Source organism: Oryx dammah, unplaced genomic scaffold, assembly GCF_014754425.2.
Source record: "Oryx dammah isolate SB20612 unplaced genomic scaffold, SCBI_Odam_1.1 HiC_scaffold_24, whole genome shotgun sequence".
In the NCBI taxonomy this organism is placed as follows: Eukaryota; Metazoa; Chordata; class Mammalia; order Artiodactyla; family Bovidae; genus Oryx; species Oryx dammah.
Window position 1 is genome coordinate 55,554,943 of NW_024070208.1, and position 22,893 is coordinate 55,577,835.

Genomic DNA, 22,893 nt, shown 5'->3' on the forward strand with positions numbered 1-22,893 from the left:
GCCAGACTCCCTTGTCTATGAGATTTTCCAGGCAAGAACAGTGGAGTGGGTTGCCATTTTTTCCTCTGGGGAATCTTCCCAACTCAGGGATTGAACCCACATCTCCTGCATTGCAGGCGGATTCTGTTACCACTGAACTCCGGGGGAACCCTTTTGTATAGATGCAAATAAGATCTATACACTTTTCTAACAATTTTAAGAATCAATTAAAATTGCTGATAGATTATCAAAAGCTGGCCTTGACCTTGTAGAAGAGTTATGGAGTCAACTCTTCTGTATCTTACAGACCTCTTGGATCTGTAAAACAGCAATCACACCATGAATAAGTTAATGATTGCCTGACTTCTCAAATATTTTGTCTCTTATTGCTGTTTGATTGGTCTACTGAAATCATCATTAGTAAACTTACACATAAAACTATGCAACTATTATGTATATGCTTAAAAAAGTAAAATAGATTACTTTTTAAGTTGGTAAATATTAATTTTGTACCATGAATATGTGATAATCCCATAGCCAACAGTGAGGTAATGAAATTGTCAAGTACCACAAACATCCAATTATAAGCACTTAGAGAGTAGAAACCCCATCTACCTAATCTTTATGTTTCTCTATCGACAGGAAAGCTCTTTGCATGAGAGCTCCCTTCAAAATAGTTATGAATGTGTTTTCTTTAATGTGCTAATAAAATCTGATAAGATCATAATAATGACTTAGTTTTGTATTGGGTGTCTTCCCAGTTCACCATGATTCGCCTTTTCCGAGAAACTCTCTCTACATGTACAGGCATTGTATCCCACCTGACACTACCCCATTATGTTTGGGCAGAACATAACTTTGGCCTCTCTTTAAAAATAATTGGACCAGGAGAAAGAACCAAACAGTTAATAGGAGTCTCTCCCTCAGTCTTAGAATTAAGACCAAGGCTAGACCTTGGATGTAACTGGAAAGATTATGATACACTTGCCCTCCGGATGAGAGAAATAAAGGAAGTTAATTTGCTTAGAGTGAAAATAGTTTAGCAGATGTCACATAGCCAGTATGCAGAAGCAGGGAAGCAATTTGGAGAGTTTCTAGAAACAAAGTTTCTGTTTCTAGAAACTTTGGAGGTGCTAACCTATTCCAAGAGAATATCTGTGTCCTTATATTGACTTTGGAGAAGGCAATGGCACCCCACTCCAGTACTCTTGCCTGGAAAATCCCATGGATGGAGGAGCCTAGTGGGCCACAGTCCATGGGATCGCGAAGAGTCGGACACGACTGAGCGACTTCACTTTCACTTTTCACTTTCATGCATTGGAGAAGGAAATGGCAACCCACTCCAGTGTTCTTGCCTGGAGAATCCCAGGGACGGGGGAGCCTGGTGCGCTGCCGTCTATGGGGTCTCACAGAGTCGGACACGACTGAAGCGACTCAGCAGCAGTATATTGACTTATCACTTTCTACCCAAAATAGATATGATCATTTTCTGTTACTTATCTTAATTAACCTAACTTCCTATTCTGATAATGCATTTCAACCTTATTAGACCTAGCAATACTGATTTAATGACAGCTACAGCATGCAGGATTAAACCAAAGTTTACCAAGAGTCAAATAGGTTTAATTTGCTGCTTCTTTTATTTAAGAGGCAACTTCAACTATCAATGGGCCATTAATCACAAAACACTACTGATGATTTACAAAGACATCTTGGTTATTGCCTAATAATTTTGTCTTTATAGAGACTGGTTTTTTAAAATAAATATTCTGATCTTAAAAAGCATTTCATAATCGATGCATTTCTATGTAATAGTCATCTTACTTAAATGCTAACAAAATCTGTTTGTATGTAGATAAAAAATCAAAATGTGAAAATATTAACATATCAATTTATAATATAGTGTTACAAGTGAATTAAAGTATAAAATGAAGTCCTAATACCAAGTTAATTTTTTTCACTAGTTTATGAAATCTTCAGTTTTATGAAGCTTAAATCAAGATCCAAAAATATTCGGAATTGTAACTAAGTTACAAACAAATAAACCAGTCTGCTCCCAGAGATCATGAGTGTAATTGGAATTACTGACTCTCAGTGGAGAGTCATTCTGCACATATTCATTCTGTAGTTACAAGGTTGCAACCAGCTTCTGTGTAAGTTTTTGTCTAGACTTATAAAAAGTTTCAATAAAGCCATGGAGACATTCAATTGCTTCCTGTCTCATGGAAAAAGTTGTAGAACCCAAGTCATGTTGCTTGTTATAAGGTGATTTCAGAGTTTGTGGCCTTTCTTTTAGTGCTTCATCTGAATCGAAGAAAGAAAACGAGGAACTCTTACTATTAATAATACAGTGGAAGAATTGTCTAGAAAATTGGCATTGAGCAAGATTTTTTATCAACTATGAAAGTAGGCAAAGTAAATATTTTGTGATAAGAAACATCATTTTGGAGCACAGAGAGAATTTGATACTTATCCATTCATTATGTGGTAGTATCTTCATAACTCTTAAGAAGTAAAATTTCCATTGCAGTAATACTGAAAACATTCCAGTGATTCTCAGTCAACTTGAAATATCTATCCTCTATAATTATTATAACTTTTTCTGTGATATATTTTAAGTTGGCATATTTTCAAGTTAAAACAACATTTATACCACTGAAAAACTTATAAATACAAGAAACTTATTTCTGTATTGTAGAAGAGCTTTCACTTTATGTGTTGGACTTAATGTTTTTATTTTTCTGGAATAGTTACAACAGTTATAAAATATTTGAATCTTAATAGTTACCAGGATGAGTTAATATGGTAATTTAGAAATGCCCAGATGCCCAAAAATCAGAGTTTAAAACGGTTGACATTGCTGCTTCTTTGATCTCCATTTGAAACAATGATGGGAGTGAGGCTATAAGAGGTTACAAAAGAACATCTTTAATAGGCCTGTGTGTAAGGAATGAAAACAGAAGAATCTGTCTCAACAGGTGGAAAAAAAATCAAATGGAGAGACTGTGGAAGTTCAACAAGAATTTTCAAGTTAAGAGCAAGGGCAGATACAGAATCAGAAAATAAAAATTTTGAATTAGGAAAGCAAAAATATTAACAGGACTGTATGCTGGTTAATAAGGCTGGATTCATCATCCAAATGCTGGATCAGGGTAAACATTTTTAGATGGATAGATGTAGAAGTGAGAATTGAATATCTTAATCCAAAGTCGGTTTCCCAAGCCAGTAGCTTAGGACAAATAAGCAGGATAAACTGCAGGAAGCTTGCCATGAGGACAGCAACTCAGCGCTGCAGTTCTAATGTGCCTGAGGAATCTGATCACATTTGAGTCCTAACTGCTCCTTCAGCCTGATGGTTACAAATAAATTGGTGAGCCAACTCCTGCCAATCAGCACTTTACCATATATAAATGGCTTATTTGTCCCTTTGTACTCTAAAACCTGGGCTTCCCAGGTGATGCTAGCGGTAAAGAATCCCCTGCCAATGCAGGTTAGACATTAGAGATGAGAGTTCCATCCCTCGGTCAGGAAGATCTCCTGGAAGAGGGCATGGCAACCCACTCCAGTGTTCTTGCCTGGAGAATCCCAGGGAGGGGGGAGCCTGGTGGGCTGCTGTCTATGGGGTTGCACAGAGTCGGACACGACCGAAGTGACTTAGCACGTACACACTCAAAAAGCTATGGAAAAAAAGTGTGTATAGTCAGTATAAATGTTGCTGCTGCTGCTAGGTCGCTTCAGTCGTGTCCAACTCTGTGCGACCCCATAGACGGCAGCCCACCAGGCTCCCCCGTCCCTGGGATTCTCCAGGCAAGAACACTGGAGTGGGTTGCCATTTCCTTCTCCAATGCATGAAAGTGAAAAGTGAAAGTGAAGTTGCTCAGTTGTGTCCAACCCTCAGCGATCCATGGACTGCAGCCTACCAGGCTCCTCCGTCCATGGGATTTTCCAGACAAGAGTACTGGAGTGGGGTGCCATTGCCTTCTCCCAATATAAATGTTGAGATAAACCAATTAAAATTCACTAAAATATTTTTTGAAAATATTTCTTGAGTTTCTAGTATCTGTTGGGTATCATATAAGATTCAAATTGTCAACATTATAACACAAGTATTAATATTTAGCTGTAATGCTAGACAAACTTTTTATTTACTCAGACACTGGTAATAACCATTAATATTCACTTTGGAAGATGTTATTGTGACTTCAGAGAGGCAGGGCTGAGCCAGCTGTGAATATTTGTTCAATCTTGTTAACAAACGGAAACAAAGACATTCCAATATATAGATTAATTCATAAAACAAATCTGTGTAGGGCTGACCAAACTGGGCAGAGTCAGGCATGCTGAAAGCACATTTCAGATATGTTAACTAATACAAAGAAGAAAAGTGTTTTATCAGATGTACGATATAAATGTATCTAAGAATGTGACTTGAAAGAGAACTTCCATCCTTCAAAGACTGGTGTAAACACCATCTCCATACAGAGGACTTTCCTGAGCCCATCTGGATTTAATCTTTTTCTTCCCAGTGATTTATCCTAACTCTGGTATGACAATTATTACTCTCTATCATGGCCCAACCTCTATGCTAGACTGTCATTTTTTTAAAGTACTCTCCATAATAGCCAGAACTATGCCTCTTGTCCTAGAAGCATCTAAGTACTTTTTTATAATTGAAAAAAAAACACATTGAAATTTATTTGGTGCCTACTATTTCCATAAATTAGATGATGAAACTTCTTTCTAAAAAGCTCCTTTTCATTTAAAAGCACAGATTTTAAAGCTATTCTTGCAAATATTTTCTCAGTTTTGCTTTCATAGTGAGCAATAAATGTTTTATCAATAAATTCTATTTTATCATTATGGCCTTAATATTTTAGCCAAATACATAACAAATGGTATCAATCAATATAAAATAATTTTATACACTGACCACTGATAAATATAAGTCAAAATAAGCTGGTGCTGACTTGGGCAGCACATATACTAAAATTGGAACAATACAGAGAAGATTAGCACAGTGTATAAAATAGATAACTAATGAGAACCTAGTGTATAGCACAGGGAACTCTACCTGGTGCTCTGTGGTGACCTCAGTGGGAAGGAAATCCAAAAATGAGAGGATGTATTTTATACATATGACTGATTCACTTTGCTGTGCAGAAGAAACTGACACGGCAGTGTAAAGCAATGTAACTCAAAAAAAAAAAAAAAAAAAAAAGCCTGGGTAAGAGTTTAACAAACAAAATACACTTACAATGGATGTCTAGTTATCCCTTGTGGACAATGTATACCAGAATCATTTCCTAGGAGGTCTCATTAGGTGACATTTGTCAACTTAATGAAGTTATAAAGGTCCAAGGTACAAGGGAGTCAGCTCTGAAGGCTTGACACACGTGAAAGATGTATTTTTCACTGTAGTGGGCCATGAACTAAGGACCCAAGGGTGATGTATATATAATTCTAGTAAATTAATTTTCAAAAATAATTTATGGCCAAGCCAGCTTGCTTGGATGGGGCCTTCCCAATCTCAATTTATCTGACTGTTTGTTTAATAGAAAACATGTTTGTTATCTTTTTATAATCCCAATATTCCACTGGCTAATAAACATATAAAGTCAGAGCATATCCCCAAGAGTAGTCAAGTTCATCCTACCTTCCTATCATCTAAAATTTATTGGATCCTCATGGGCTTCCCAGGTGGCACCAGTGGTAAAGAACTCTCTTACGAGTACAGGAGATGTAAGAGGCATGGTTCGATCCCTGGGTTGGGCAGACCTCCTGGAGAAGGCATGGCAACCCACTCTAGTATTCTTGCCTGGAGAATCCCATGGATAGGGGAGCCCGGCAGGCTATAGCCCATGGGATCGCAGAGTTGGACACAACTGAAGTGACTTAGCACACATGTGTGCATCAGTTTCTCATAAAATCATACTTAACACTAAAGATTTTGAGATAAACAGAGTGTAGGAAAACAGCAAACTCATAGAGAAAGTAGAAAAGCAGTTACCGGGGATTGGGGGTGGGTGAAATTGGGAGTGATTGGTAAAAGGATATAAACTTTCAGTTACAAGATGAATAAATTCTGAGGATCCAATATATAACGTGTTGACTATAGTTGATAACACTGTATTGCATAATTGAAATTTGCTAAGACAGAACTGAAACTCATAAGATAAGTATGTGAACTGATGAATGTGTTAACTTTATTGTGGGAATTTTTTCACAATATGTATGTATATCAAATCATCACATTGCACACCTAAATTTCTTGCACTTATAGCAATTTTCATCCCTGAATTATTAGAAAAGAACAAAGAAAGAAGAGGTGTGAAGGATGGAGAGAAAGGCAATGAAATAAAAAGAAGGAAATTCAAGACTGGATATATTCCCTTCCTTATTGTCTTCTTCTGTCCATCTATTTTCAGTATGATATCACAATGTTTTTACATAATTATTTGGACTGTGCATTTCTAGTATATATTTAAATGCAGAATTTATATTACATAAACTTTCCCTGGCAAAAGTTGATGTATGGTACAAAGTTTCAATTATGCAGGAAGGTGACCTAGATGGGTGGGATGGAGGGGTTTGGGAGGGAGGTCCAAGAGGGAGGGGATATACATACACATATAGCTGATTCCCTTTGTTGTACAGCAGAAACCAATACCACATTGTAAAGCAACTATACTCCAATTAAAATAAAAAGATGAGCTCCATTGTACAGCATGGGGACTAATAGTAAACAACACTGTACTTGAACAATTTTTAAGAGGGTAAATTTTATATTAAATATTTGTATCACCTCCCCCCAATGTGATAATAATAAACACAAAAGGAGGAAACTTTTGGATTTGATGGGTATGTTTATGGCAATAGACTGTGCTGATGGTTCCATGGGTATATGAATCTCCAAACCCATCTAGTTATAAAACTTACATTTAATACGCACAAGTGTTCTATATCAGTTATGCCTTAATAAAGTGGGTAAATTTTTCTAAAATATAGGGGTGATTCCAGACTCAGATCTCTGAGCCTGCAAACAGGTCTTATTCAGGACAAGCGGAGACCCACCAGGTATCCCTGAGAGTCTGCAGGGTGCAGGAATGTGTACACGGAGCTCACAGGTGAGAGTCGTCACTTTGAGGGTTCTCTGCAGCCCCTCAGCTGTGTCCCCTGCCCTTGTCACTCCCTGCTCTGTTGCCTTTTATTGGTCAGGCCTCTAGTCTTGGTCCCTCACCAGCTTCATTTAACCATCTTGGACATTGCCAAGAGATTTGGGCATGATGGAGAGGTTATGGGTAGGGGAGAGGTTTGAGAAGACAAAATTTGAGAACCGGATTTGGCAATGTTCAGGATGTAAGTATTTCTGATTTTATTAATTTTATTTATTTATGTTGGTTTTTATCCCAACACTACTAATCCCTCCTGTAAGAACCTCCAGCTGACATCTTCTAATGGAACTGGTGACTTCTGCAAATGCAGCCAAATTGGTAAAATCTGAAGTCACGTTATTTATTACTGATTTAATCTTCAAAAAGTCAGTGCAATTCACTAAAAAGGGCTTTTGGTGGGGGGATGCTAAAAACCGGATGCTGAGTCAGATACAGGAGACATTCAGTCACTTACAGAGACCCATTTTAATTTTTTTAAATGCATTCCTTGAATTGAGAAGCAGGAAAAAAATAACTTATGTGCATGTTTCAGACTGCTCATATTGGAGTTGGGAATTGTGTTAACATTGAACAACAAATTAACAAATCGATTGACCTGCTTATGGGATTCCATATGCAGTGCATGTCAAGATTGTGTAAATACTATCTTAGATATATGTATGTGTGTGGGGAGCAATCGTTTCGTTTTAAGGGTTAAAGCTGTTCAGAATTTTGCCAAAGTAGTATAGCTTATCTAATGTAAGTTAAGAGACAACACTAAGTACTTAATAAAGGGATTCATTCAACTTGTGTAAACAAGTATCAGAGAACATTCATATGTGGTTAAAATTTATGATTTGAAACTAAAGTAAAATTTTCAGTTTTCACCTGTGATGTTGAAATAAGGTAGGATAAATTAGACCAGAAAAATATTCTACTGCATCTACATATTATAAACATGTAGATTAACCTGTATATTTCATAAACATATTAAAAATAAAATGTGAATATTCTTTTACCACCTTGATTCATATTTATATTTTCTCTTCCTACTCCCAGTCTTCAATTCCCCATTCATGAAAATTTGGGAGAAAAATAAAGAATTTTTATTTCCTTCATAATAGTCCAGATCCTCTATTAGGATGCATTGCATGTATTCCCTGAAAAAATTCTCACAGGGACCCTGATAGGAAAGGAACTGTTCCAATTCTTTCCATATGAGAAAACAGAGACACGAGAAGTAGAAACAGACATTCATATCACTAACAAGTTTAAGATTGGAAGTAGAAAGCTGTTTGACATGACTCTTAACAATGGTGATCTTTTCTATTGGTACAATCTTATTTTGAAAACCTCTAGCCAGAATTTATTCCTTTGATTTAGAAAAGTCTGATGACTCTCAATTCCCTATTCCTGGAAAGTTTAAGTCTTTAATGTGGCGTTCAGTATTCTCTTCAGTTTAGTTCCTTCCATGAGTTCTACTTAAGTCTCCCGACTTTTCTTCACTTGCTTTATTATCAGTTCAGTATGGACTACTTGACATTTGCTTAAAAGTCTCAGTTGTTTCTTCCTCTGTTTAATGGTTCACACTGTTTATTCTTAATTGAATTATTTTCTCTCTCTACTTATATTTGTTGAAGTCCTGTGTATCATTCAAGTCTTAGGATAAATATCACCTCTTCCATAAAGCCACTCTCTCTTTCTTAGCCAAGCATTCATAAACCATTGCTTACACCTCTGGTATAGAACATGGGCAGTCTGACCCTAGGCTGCAGTTATTTGTGCATCTGTCTTAGCTCATTCATCAGACTCTTCAAGGGAAGAAGCCCTTCTTTATATTTTCCACAGTGCCTGGAATAGATCTAGGTACAAGGGAGATTCAATAACCATCCCTTGAATGAGTGAATTAAAGTGATAGACAACTGAAGAGTTAGATGTTATGCTTTATTAAGTGAGAGCCTTTTGCTGTAGATTCTCATAGAACTTTTCAAAACTGATAAAATGAAACTTGCTCACAATAGAATCTCCAAATGTTATCCCCAGGATAGGTTCTGGAATAGTAATATAGAAACCTTCTTGGAAACCCTTGGAAACCATTCCAAAATGTCAAAGATCCTTGATTCAAAAACAATGATGATGACATTAATATGGAAAACACATGCGGTAATTAAGGATGGATAGGTATGTGTGCGTGTACTATGTTAGAATTTTTTTTTTTGAATTGATATACCTACATACCAAAGAATAAAACCTGTTTGTGACACATAATGTTAAGATAATTTGTCAGTAACACATGCATTGCTAAAAGTTATAACAGTAAAAAATATTATAAGTTAATGCACCCATGGGTCACTCAACTCAGCTGGCAATACACCTGAATAAAAAGGGGGAGCTGGACTTAATCTCCAAGCCTGTCATTTATTTCTTTCACACAAAAAGTATGGGACACAGGTGGCCAGAAGTCAAAGATCATACTCTGTCTGAATGCTTCATAAGGCACAGTACAAATGTATGGATCCTGCTGGGTGAAATCAAAAAGTCACTAGAACGGGGTACCATTTTAGTGACCCAGGTCAAAGGCCATACTGCTTTTGGTGTTTTACAAATGTTTGACAGATTAAATACCCACCTCCTAGGGATAACAAATAGGCCATGGAGCTAAAAGTATTCATAAGCATTAAAGCTTCATTCAGAATTCTCCTTTCGAAGGATTGTAGGTCACAAGGATTAGTAATATGGTTACAAAAATTTTTTCCTGTTGTTGAAAAATTACACTCTAGACAATATCCCTGAGTGTACTTGCGGGTCACCCAATATGAAGACTAGAAAAATAGAAAAGAGTTTAAAAAAAAAAAAAAAAAGCAATGGTTACACCTAGACCTGTACTTTCCTGAAATGCAACATAACCTTTTCAGGATATTTTCATATTTCATCACATATTTTTTTATTGAACAAAGTGTCATTTTATCACTGTTGTATGTAAATTATATTGCTGACTTTCAGTACTTTTTATAGGTTACTATCTCTAGAAAGTTGACCTGTTATAAGATATGTTTGACAAACAACCCATGGTGCTATCAGGACAATAATGTGTGGAAAAGTGTTTTATACATAGTGTTATAAAATGCTCTGAAATTAAGGCATTATTTATTATTTAACACAATATCTCTTTATTATTTCTTGAACTCTTATGATAGTATGCTCCCAAAGTTAGTGTTGCCTTATGTCTCTCCCTTTTTTGGTGTTCCTTTACAATTTGAAGAAAAATCATTTAGTTTCCTTTGTGGCTTTATGTAAACCAATGGTTTCAATTACTCTAAGTTAGAATCACCAGAAGGGATTGTTCCAACACAGACTACTGGGCCCCATCCCAGAATCAAAATAAAATTAAAAATTTTTTTCAGTCTTATTGAGGTATAATTGACAAAAATTGTATATACGTAAGTTGTAGGACACAACGGTGATGGTTTCATATCAATTTAATTATGAAATGATCACCACGATGAAGCTAATAGGCTTTCATGACCTCACATAATTACCTTTTTATCCCCTTCATCCCTCTGTCCCTCTCTCCTCTGGCAACCAACATTTTGTTCTCTGTGTCTATGAGTCGGCTTCTATTTTGGCTTGTTCATTTGTTTTGTTTTCCTTGAGATTCCACAGAACTTTTTACTCAATAGTGGGGTCCAAGCACTGGCATTTCTAACATGCCCAAAGGATGCAGATGCTGCTGGTCCAGAGAATACCCATAGGATCCACTGATCTAAACAACCTGCCATCATAACAGCTTTGTTTTCTTTAATAGTAACTCCTAGAAGATCTACATGTGTGTGTGCTCAGTTCTGTCCAGCTTTTGGTGAACATATGGATTGTAGCCCACCAGGCTCTTCTGACCATGGGATTTCCTGGAGTGGGCTGCCATTCCCTTTTCCAGGGGAATCTTCCCCACTCAGGGATCAAACCCATGTCTCTTGCATCTCCTAGAGCTGGCAGGTGGGTTCTTTACCACTGAGCCACCAGAGAAGCTCTGAGAAAGAGCTACAAGCCCAATAAACTTTCAAGTTAGTAAGAGGTGGGCAGGTGATTCTGAGAAGCATGATTAACTAAAGCTCCACTCAGGTGCTGTGCAACTATATCTGGATGGATGACTTCAGACATTGTGTGAGGACATAAAATACTAAAAGAAGAAGCAAATTTTAAAAGAGCTTTAGAATTAATAGTTGTGATGAACTCTTATTTTTGAACGTCTTCCCATGATTTGCATATTATCGGCAACCCAAGCTGAGTGTGGGTTTGCCTCAGAACTACACTATAAATCATCAGAGGTAGTTTTAATAGTCATTACCAACGCTTGTGTTCCACACTGAAATGTCTTTGTCTGCTTACTTTCTCCTCTTCCTTTGCATTCCACTGATCATCAATCACAAAAGCAGGTTGGCCATTTCTCTCTGTCTTGCCTCAGTGAACTCTGACTTTCCTTGACCATTAACCCCTAACTGGAATGCACACGGCCTGGGACACCTCTGTGGGCCCCTATTCACCTCTCCCAGTGAGCCTGCCTTCCTGGCACTGAGCCGGAAGGCAATATTTTCCATCTGTTGAATGAAGAGCATGACACAGCCAGTTGGATAGGGTTTTGGAGTCCATGGCAAACCAATGATGCACAACTCACTTTTATTTCACAAGCCTGTGGGAGCCCAAAGAGATAAGGGGCCTTTCTGCTAGGCTGAACACAGAGCCTGGCATTCAGAAACAAATTCTCCTTCCTGAAACACTCAATATGGTTTTTATTCAAGCCAGAAACATTGTGGGTTGGAATAATCTAAGGATGAATCTAATCGGAAGTTACTTGAAATGTGTGAGTAAGCTTCTCTTTCATACACCAGCTGTTTCCTTTCCGTTGAATGTTTACTGGATGGCGGATCAGCCAGTCTTTATTATGCAGTAGCGGGGAAATTTTGTCTGTTCCAAAAAGAACCTACAAGGCCTTTCAAGGAGTAGAGAGGAAAAATGGTTCATCGTGAGTTCAGACAAATTAGTGGGGGGTGGGGGAGGAGGAGGAGAGACTGATAAAATCACATCCTCAAATTAGGGAATATTTTTCTTTTTAAGTATTTTTTAAAATGTTTTAGTCACAACTGCTAGTTCTCAGTATCAGAATATGTGATGCAATATTGTTAAAATAGCATTGCTAAGGATACAAAAATAATTCCCCCAAGTATTTAAAAATATAGGATTTGTAATAAATGTTGATATATAAACTTTCTTAATTTACACATTGGAGGAGAAAAATTAGGTGTTAGGTATTGTTAATAGTATCATTATCTTTAAAAATCAACATAGGGAGAAATAATCTTGGTAAAGGAAAAAATGTTATGTAATGATATTTACTTGTTCAAAATATTCTGACCCCATGGACTATACAGTCCATGGAATTCTCCAGGACAGAATACTAGAGTGGGTAGCCTTTCCCTTCTCCAGGGGATCTTCCCAACCCAGAGATCAAACCCAGGTCTCCTGCACTGTAGGTAGATTCTTTACCAGCTGAGCCACAAGGGAAGCCCAGGAATACTGGGGTGGGTAGCCTGTCCCTTCTCCAGCAGATCTTCCTGACCTAGGAATTGAACCAGGGTTTCCTGCTTTGCAGGCAGATTCTTTACCGACTGAGTTATCAGGGAAGCCCTCAAAACATGTCAGTTGCTCTTTAAGAATTGAATTATACTTCCTGGTGTGGTTTTTCAAGTCTCTTCATGACTACACCCAAATTCTCTCCAGTCAAATAATACTCATATTAAAGATCCAAAATATTCTGACATTTTCCCTGTGTTTTCTCTGTCTGAAATTCCCTTTACCATCAATTTTGCATATTAAAATTCAACCTACAGATGATACTCTAATTATTTAATCTTTCTAAATCTTCCTTCTTTCATTAATACCCATCCCTCTGGAAATAATCACCTTTTAACGATTTTGGGCTCTGGATGGCATTTGTGTCTTTTCTTGATGACAATGCTGTGTGCAGCTACACAATAGCTAGATTTTATTACACCTGCACTGCCTTTAGACTCTGTGTTAGGTACTATACATGTGTTACTTCATTTTATCTCTACAGCAACTTTTTGAAGTTAATATTAGTGACATTATCTTCATTTACAAATAAGAAAACAGAGTTCAAAAAGGCTGAGACACTGGCTCAATGATGCTATGTGGTCAAAGTGGAATTTAAACTTGAATGTGCCTGATTAAAAAAGTTCAATTTTGGGAGGCAGAAGACCTAAACAGACATTTCTCAGAAGAAGACATACAGATGGTCAATTGGCCCATGTAAGATGCTCACTTTCCCTAATTATTAGAGAAATGCAAATGAAAGCCAGCTGAGGTACCACCTCACACAGGTCAGAATGCACGTATCCTCAGTTGTTCAGTTGTGTCTGACTCTTGTGACCCTGTGGACCATAGCTCACCAGGCTTTTCTGTCCATGGGATTCTCCAGGCATGAATACTAGAGCGGGTTACCATTTCCCCCTCTTCCCAACCCAGGGACTGAACCCATGTCTCTGGCATCTCTTGCATTGGCAGGCAGGTTCTTTACCACTGAGCCACCTGGGAAGCCCACAGGTCAGAATAGCCATCATTCAAAAGTCTACAGATAATAAAGGCTGGAGAGGTTTTGGAGAAAAGGGGACCTCCCTACACTGTTGATGGGAATATAAATTGGTGCAGTCACTATGGCAAATAGTATGGAGGGTCCTTTAAATACAATATGATTTTGCAATCCCTTTCCTGGGTATATATCCAGAGAAAACTATAATTTGAAAGATACATGCACCCCAATGTTCAAAGCAGCACTACTTACAATAACCAAGACATGGAAGCAACCTGAATGTTCGTCAACAGATGAATGGATAAAGAAGATGTGATACAAGTATACAATGAAATATTATTCAGCCACAAAAAAAGAAAAAAGTGAAATGATGCCATTCACAGCAATATAGATGGATCTAGAGATTATCACACTAAGTGAGGTAACTCAAAGACAATAACAAATACTATATAATATCACTTATATACAAATCTAAAATGTGACACAAAGGAACTCATTTATGAAACAGAAAAAGACTTATATAGAAAGCAAACTTATGATTACCAAAGGTCTAGCGGGTAGAGGAGGGGTAAATTAGGAGTTTGATATTAGCAGATACAATGACTATCTATAAAATAGATAAGCAAAAGGGACCTACTGTATATACTACAGGTACTATATTCAATATCCTGTAATAAACTACAATGGAAAAAATACAAAAGAGAATATATACACATATATAACTGAACCACTTTCCTGTACCCCAGAAACAACACTGTGAATCAAGTATGATTCAATGAAAAATTAAAAAGCCCAATTTTCTTTATCTCTGTTCTAGTTTTGTGGGTGTTTTTGTGGACCTGCAGCAACTACAGAGTCTGATCTAATCTCTCTAGATTTCAGTGCATCTGGTTTGGTACTGATACTGCCAATGAATTTTATAGGACTAAATCAAATATACAAAAACTTGGTCAAATTTATAGAAAATAGAATATAAAACTGCTATTGGTTTTGTTCAGATATATGTCTCAGATTCTACAATTGCTACCTATGAAATAATTCCAGAATACACACTCAAAGGACTCAGGCATGTAAGGGTTATGTGTGCATGTATAGTATAATCATCCATCGATTTTCAGATAAAAGACAATGTATTCCTTTAGCATCTGTCACTCACTTTCACTCTTTTATTGAATTCTTTATGCTACTTTTGGTAGTTGCATATGAATTTTTACCTGTTAAACAACCTTCACTTTGTTAATACTTGGTTAGGAATAGGAATTTCTTACACAGAAGAACTATACAAAAAAGATCTAAATGACCCAGATAACCATGATGGTGTGATCACTCACGTAGAGCCAGACATCCTAGAATGAGAAGTCAAATGGGACTAAGGAAGCATCACTATGAACAAAGCTAGTGGAGGTGATGGAATTCCAGCTGAGCTATTTCAAATTCTAAAGGATGATGCTATGAAAGCTATGGAAGCTATGAGCTATGATGCTCTCAATATGCCAGGAAATTTGGAAAACAAAGCAGTGGCCACAGGACAGGAAAAGTCAATTTTCATTCCAATCACAAATAAGGGCAATACCAAACAATGTTCAAACTGTCACATAGTTGCACTCATTTCACATGCTACCAAGGTAATTCTCAAAGTCCTTCAAGTAAGGCTTAAACAATATGTGAACCAAGAACTTCCAGATGTACAAACCAGACTGAGAAAAGACAGAGGAACCAGAGATCAAATTGCCAACATCTGTTGGATCATAGAAAAAGCTAGAGATTCCAGAAAAACATCTACTTCTGCTTCATCAACTACAGTAAAACCTTTGACTGTGTATATCACAACAAACTGTGGAAAATTCTTAAAGAGATGGGAATATCAGACCACCTTACCTGCCTCCTGAGAAATCTGTATGCTGGTCAAGAAGCAACAGTTAGAATTGGACATGGAACAACAGACTGGTTCCAAATTGGTAAAGGAGTACATCAAGGCTGCATATTGTCACCCTGTTTATTTAACTTATATGCAGAGTACATCATGAGAAATGCTGGGCTGGATGAAGCACAAGCTGGAATCAAGATTGCGTGAAGAAATATCAATAACCTCAGATATGCAGATGACACCACCCATATGGCAGAATGCGAAGTGGAATTAAAGAGCCTCTTGATGAAGGTGAAAGAGGAGAGTGAAAAGGCTAGCTTAAAACTCAACATTCAGAAAACTAACATGGTGGCATCTGGTCCCATCACTTCATGCCAAATAGATGGGGAAATAATGGAAACAGTGACAGATTTTATTTTCTTGGGTTCCAAAATCACTGCAGATGGTTACTGCAAGCCATGAAATTAAAAGATGCTTGCTCCTTGGAAGAAAAGGTGTGACCAACCTAGATGGCGTATTAAAAAGAAGAGACATTACTTTGCCAACAAAGATCCGTCTAGTCAAAGCTATAGTCTTTCCAGTAGTCAGATGTGAATGTGAGAGTTGGACAATAAAAAAGGCTGAGAGCCAAAGAATTGATGCTTTTGAACTGTGGTATTGAGGTAAACTCTTGAGAGTCCCTTGGACAGCAAGGAGATCCAACCAGTCCATCCTAAAGGAAATAGACCCTGAATATTCACTGGAAGGACTGAGGCTGAATCTGAAACTTCAATACTTTGGCCACCTGATGGGAAGAACTGACTCATTGGAAAAGACCCTGATGCTGGGAAAGACTGAATGCAGGAGGAGAAGGGGATGACAGAGGATGAGATGGTTGGATGGCATCACCGACTCAATGGACATGAGTTTGAACAAACTCTGGGTGATGGTGAAGGACAGGGAAGCCTGATGTGCTGCAGTCCATGGGGTCACAAAGAGTTGGACATGACTGAGTGACTGAAGTACAACAGGGATTTGTTTGCTTATTGTTATGCTATGCATAACCCCCCAGACTGTAGCCCTCCAGGCTCCTCTGCCTATGGAATTTTCCAGCCAAGTATACTGAAGTGGGTTGCCATTTTCTACTCCAGGGGTTCTTCCCAACCCAGGGATCAAACCCACATATCCCATGTCTCCTGCATTGGCAGGTGGATTCTTCACCACTGTGCCACTTTGGAAGCATTTTCACCCTTAGTGTTTTCATTATTTTATGACACTTAAGGGAGATTTATTTGCAATAAGCTTTGAGCCATGTTCCTTCTAAACAACTAAGACCAAGATCTTTGATATCTAAATACACTAAAGAAGAATACTTGTGGAAAGTAACTCACCAACTATAACCTTTGAACCAAAGAAATGTTACTAACTTTTCTCTATTCAAGGTCTGTATCAGAACATATTGCCTCCCAGCCTATAATCAATTATGATTATGGTTACATAGACATTTTATACATTTATTTGTCCTTTTAAAGTCTGATTAACAAAAATGTATCTTTACCAATTGCAGTGTAACAGGATGTGTGTAGGTGTGTAAGAAGCAAATGTATTGGATTAACTGTAGAAAAATTCAGTCTTTTGTTTCTCCTCTACTTTAAAATGTCACAAAATTTTCATAGACCAAAGTTTAGTATCCTTCCAAATATAAATTTTTACAGTGTCACTTGATAATAAAATGCTGATATACAGATGCAGTCTACCATTAAAAAACTCATAGTCTATTTTGTGTACATATGTAATTACTAAAAGAAATAAAACCTTCTGCCTCCAATCTTCCTCGCTTCCAAACTACCCTTTGTTGTCAGTTAGAGGAATTTTTCTAAAACTGAAACAGGAATATAACATGTTCTTACTTGAAGTCCTTCACACACTCCATGACTCATGATAAAGTTCAAATTTGTTGGCTTATCCCTTCAAATAGCTTTTTTTTAAAAAAAAATTATTTTTAATTGAAGGATAATTGCTTTACAATATTGTGTTGGTTTCTGCCAGTACATCATCATGAATCAGACATAGGTTTATGTATGTCGCCTCCCTCTTGAACCCCTCTCCCACTCCCACCCTATCCCACCCCTCTACGTTGTCATGGAGCCCCAGTTTGAGTTCCCAAGTCGTACAGCAAATTCGCACTATAAATTTTACATATGGTAGTGTATATGCATCCATTCTAGTCTCTCCATTTGTCCAACCCTCTCATCCCCCCACCCCCCATGTCCATAAGTCTGTTCTCTATGTCTGTATCTCCATTGCTGCCCTGAAAATAGGTTCAACAGTACAATTTTTCTAGATTCCATATATATGTGTTAATACACAATATTTGTTTTTCTCTTTCTGACTTATTTACTCTATATAGGTCCATGCAAAAAAACTGACTCGTTAGAAGAGACACTGATGCTGGGAAAGATTGAAGGCAGGAAAAGAAGAGGAGACAGAAGATGAGATGGTTGGATGGCATCACCAACTGGATGAATATGAGTTTGAGCAAGCTCTAGGAGTTGCTGATGGACAGGGAAGCCTGGTATGCTGCAGTTCATGGGTTGGCAAAGAGTTGGACATGACTCAGTGACTGAACTGACAGGTTCAAATTGTATTTGACATGGTTCCTCCCTACATCTCTAGCCTTAAACAAGAAGACATAGATCTTTTTATTTTCTGAATTAACCACTTTATTTGGGAGAATCTGGAGATAGTTAACGAAGGAAGTGATGTAAAAAAACTCTTAAAGAAGAGATGGACATTGACAAGTAGAGGAAAAAAGGGGTGCAAGTAAGTGTGCAGGGTGTGAGGTGTTACAGGCTAGGGCAAAGGATGAGAGCCAGAGAGGCGTGGGTTGCCAGGAGCAGAGGAAGAGTTTACAAATGAGAATAAATGTAACTGTGAACCAGAATCTGGATAAAGGATGGAAGTTGCTACTTTTTAAAATTCACAGATGGTTCCTAGATTTTTAGAATTAGAAAGGGTCTCAGAAATTGAAGAGAGGAGATGAAGAAGAAAGAAGTAAGTTTAGTCCTCTAATACAACTCAGCTTTACAATTTTATTCTACACTAACTATATTTCAGCAAAATTATTTTTCTGCTAGTAATAAATCCACCCAACGTGATTACACATTTAGTTACCAAGTTAGATCCTGAAGCACATAGAAATCATTTCACATTCAATACTGTTAAGCCATCATTATTTCACATGTAATACTAAACAGTTAATAAATGGAATCCTAGGTAAATGTACCCTTAATTCTTATGGTTAAAGCCATATTTTACAGCAATGGAAGATCACAAGCCTGTATTTTTAGTTTTAGTTGCTGAATAGTGATTCAGGTCATGGCTTTCTTTTCCTTTCCAGTAATTATTTAGTACTGTTGATAGCGTTCATTTCCACTGTGTCCTGTTTAAAAATGCAGTAATATATTTCTTTCCCAAATGTCATCGTAGTATTACATAGCACCTAAAACTTTCCCAATACATTTACAAAGAGCCTTGAGAGGAACAGGAGAAGGAAAAGCTGATTCTCATTACTCTTTTGAAGTTGAGACTAAAAACAAAAGATAAGAGTAGGAAATTACTTATTTCCGAGCCAGCTTGCTATCATCATTAATGAAGTTATCTTCATCTCTTTGAGTTGTTTACTGTTCTGATTTAATATAAAAAGTTGCTGGTTCTTAAACACACTGTTTTCTTTTGAGGTTAGTATAAAGTAGATAATAAACTATCCATAAACCACAAAAACATATAAATCTACTGTGCAGTTTTTATTACGCTTCAGACTTTTTATATTCCTTACGTATTGATCATGAATGACAGGTTTACATTTAAATTCTTTTTCTAAGCTTTGAAATTAAATTAAGACGATAAAGGAAGATAATTTTTACTGTTTTAATTTAAAGTGAATCTATTTTATACATTTCTATTAAGATTTATTAAATGCGTCAATTTCCTAAAAACCTATCTTAGTAAAATTTATTGAAAAGTATAATTTTATTAGTAACTTCATTAATTAGATTGTATTTACAGAATACTTCCCCATAAAATGTAAATTAAGTGTCCCTGCATGGAGACAAAAGATTAGCTATCATTTCTCTTTCTTTTACATCCTTCAAGGTAGTGGGGCTTATGCAGAGCCTCTATAGTTCTTTGCTATTTTTCATTGTGTCTTTAAGGTCCACCACACAGACATAATAACGATATCCACAGTTTGATTGAGTGGTACATTTCTTCCTTGTAATGCAGCAGACTCAGCTTCATTCATTGGATAGGGAAGACATAACTGAAAGTTCAAATGACAGTATATTATTCCTATAAATTTAAAAGACTGTTATCAACTATTTCACAATCCAGACAAAATAATACCTTAACAGGAAGAGCTTTCAATTTAACTTGTCACATATCATGTCCTTTTCAGGCTCTGTTCTTTTGCATGATATATATTTGTATACTTTACAGCATTTCTGAAAATCAGGTATTTGAATCTTGTTTTCCAAGTTTTGTGTCCCCTCCCTTGTCATTGTATTTCTCACTGAAGATACGTCTAATGTCTCCGGTTAAAGGGCATAGAAAGCCCAGAGGCCTCTTGATCAACTCCTCACCATGCATTTTAAGCAGAACACTTTTCCCATTGTAGAGTGTACTAAAAAGAAAATTTCCCCCTGAAATTGGGACTTTTCTATTTAATGTATTTCTCACAGTGCCTTTATTTTTCCCTCACAACACTGCAAAGCTATGACAACAGACTTCTAAGAGCTGCAAGGACAGAACATCTTCCATCAGCAACAGTCAGTCCCTACTAGCCTCTGTGACCATTTATACCAGCACGTAGATATGCTTCTTTCCTATGGAAGAGATATAGAAGATGTAATGGTCAGTCCCTGGAGCCAGAGCAAAACTCAGAGATGTGTTCATATGTATTTTTTTCTCTGTTTTGGGTCTGGTGTGAAGTGGGACCAGGAGGTAGCCTGCCACAAACAGATAACCAAAGCCAGACGCCAGTAAGATTGTCCTGCTTGTCTATGGACAGAGCAGGTACTTTGCTGACACCTGGTTTTTGAGACAGCACTGGTTACTGGAAAGGAATCATTAATACATTGTATTTTATTTCTGCCTCTGAAAAGGGCTAACAGCTATTTCATACTATTGTCATTTAATCTCTGTCCTTTAGTTTCTTTATCTGTTGACCAGAGATAAGAACAATTGCTTTTAAAGAGCAGAAAAAGAAACACACAGGTGGGAGGCCAAGTGTAAAGATAAAATATTAAGCTACTGCCATGGTTTCAAATTTTGGCTAAATAATTTTATTACTATTTTTATTTATACTAGATATATAACCCAAATCAACAATCTGTAGTTATAGGTATGAGTTAACCTTCCTTAATCCATTGAGCTTAAAATCTTCTTCAGGGTAATATCTTTTTCTGCTGCCAAAGGGAGTGTCTGAAAACATTAAACTGATCATGTCATTTCTATGTTGCAAATAATTTAATAGCTGCCTTTAGTTTAAAAGTCCAAATTCCCACTCAGAACACGTTAAGATTCTTCTGAAACTGGACCTTAACTACATTATAAGTGTATTTTCCACCACACTTCTAAGTACACATTGAGTTCTGCTGCTGCTGCTCTTTAGTCGCTTCAGTCATGTCCAACTCTGTCTGACACTATGAACCACAGCCCACTAGGCTCCTCTGTCTGTGGAATTCTCCAGGCAAGAGTACTGGAGTGGGTTGCCATGCCCCGCCCCAGAGGATCTTCCCAACCCAGGGATTGAACACTGGGTCTCCTGCATTGCAGGCAGATTCTTCACCACTCAAGGCACCAGGGAAGCCCTACACATTGAGTTCTACCCACACTGAACTAGCTCCTCGTCCAACACACTCATTCCTTTATTTACATTTCTGAATTCCTAGAAGTCAGAGACCATGGTGTGACCATCTTGTTTTCTTCAGCAGCCTTGGATGTAGAAGGCTTTGAGACCTTGTAGGTTGAATGAGCTCATAACTCGTGTCATGCTTAGAGCTCACAAGGCATCACTACGTACCTCATCTCATTTAATTCTCACAACACGGTGAGTTGGGAGGGCAGGAATTACCATATTCTCCAGGAAACTGAAGTTTCAGCAGAGTAACCCATTCACCTGAGGTCTCAAAGTTGGCAAGTGATATAGCCAAGATTCGACCACCCTTTTACTAATCACCTTTTTATTAATTATTAATACCATGTACATATGGTTGTCATGTATAATGACACTATGATCTTGGTGTGATTGTCATTAGCTTGTTTCTTTAGTTCCTTCTGCGGATTGTTACATATAGTAGTAGGATGGAAAAAATACATTTATTCAAATAAAACAAAATCATGGCTTACTGTAAAACTCCATTAATGACTCAGTGTACAGCTAAATGCTCTCTGTATGAAATTAATTTGTTCAATTAACCCTACAAAAATTGTTTGGCACCTTGTATTCATCCATTATGCATGTTTTTATTTACCCTTTTTGCAGATGAGTGGTACCCTCTGTGTGCCAGGCCCCCTGTTAGATGCTAGGAAACAAAATCTGAGCATCCTTCCCTCAGGGAATTCTCTGTCTAGTGAAATAGGGTCCTAGTCAGCTTGGGCTATCATAACGATATGTCATCGACTGGGTGACTTAAACAATAGACACTTTTATTTTCCGGAGGCTAGAAGTTCAAAATCAGGGTGTTACATTTTTAAAGTTAGGGTAGAAGTTTGTAAGAGATCAAATATTGATCATTTAAGTTTTTGCCAAAACAATTTTCTTTAAATAGAGTGTGTGCATGCGTGCTAAGTTGCTTCAGTTGTGTCTGACTTTGTGAACCTATAGACTGTAGCCTGCCAGGCTCCTCTTTCCTACTCACTTCCTCAAAAGTTATTTCAAATGTTAAAAATTTCCCACAGGTCTCCTCGATGCCTCTTCCACCGTAACTGCCAAAAGCCATATGCGGCTGTTTGTGATGGCTACAATCTTCTAGTCTCAGGTGGTGGCTGCTCAGAGAAAAATTCAAATTTGAGGCTTGAGGAAGATCAATTCTTAGTTTTTGTTCGGAGTCTGAGTTTGTTTAAAGAAAAGTTAAATAAAGCACTTGAGAGTAAATGCAGTTGGCAACAGTATTAGAATAAAAGAATTTGAGTGCTGTCAGGGCATTTTTAGGCAATGGGAAATATAGATCAGCAGCTTCAGTTCAATTCAGTTCAGTTGCTCAGTCATGTCTGACTCTTTGCGACCCCATGGGCTGCAGCACGCCGGGCTT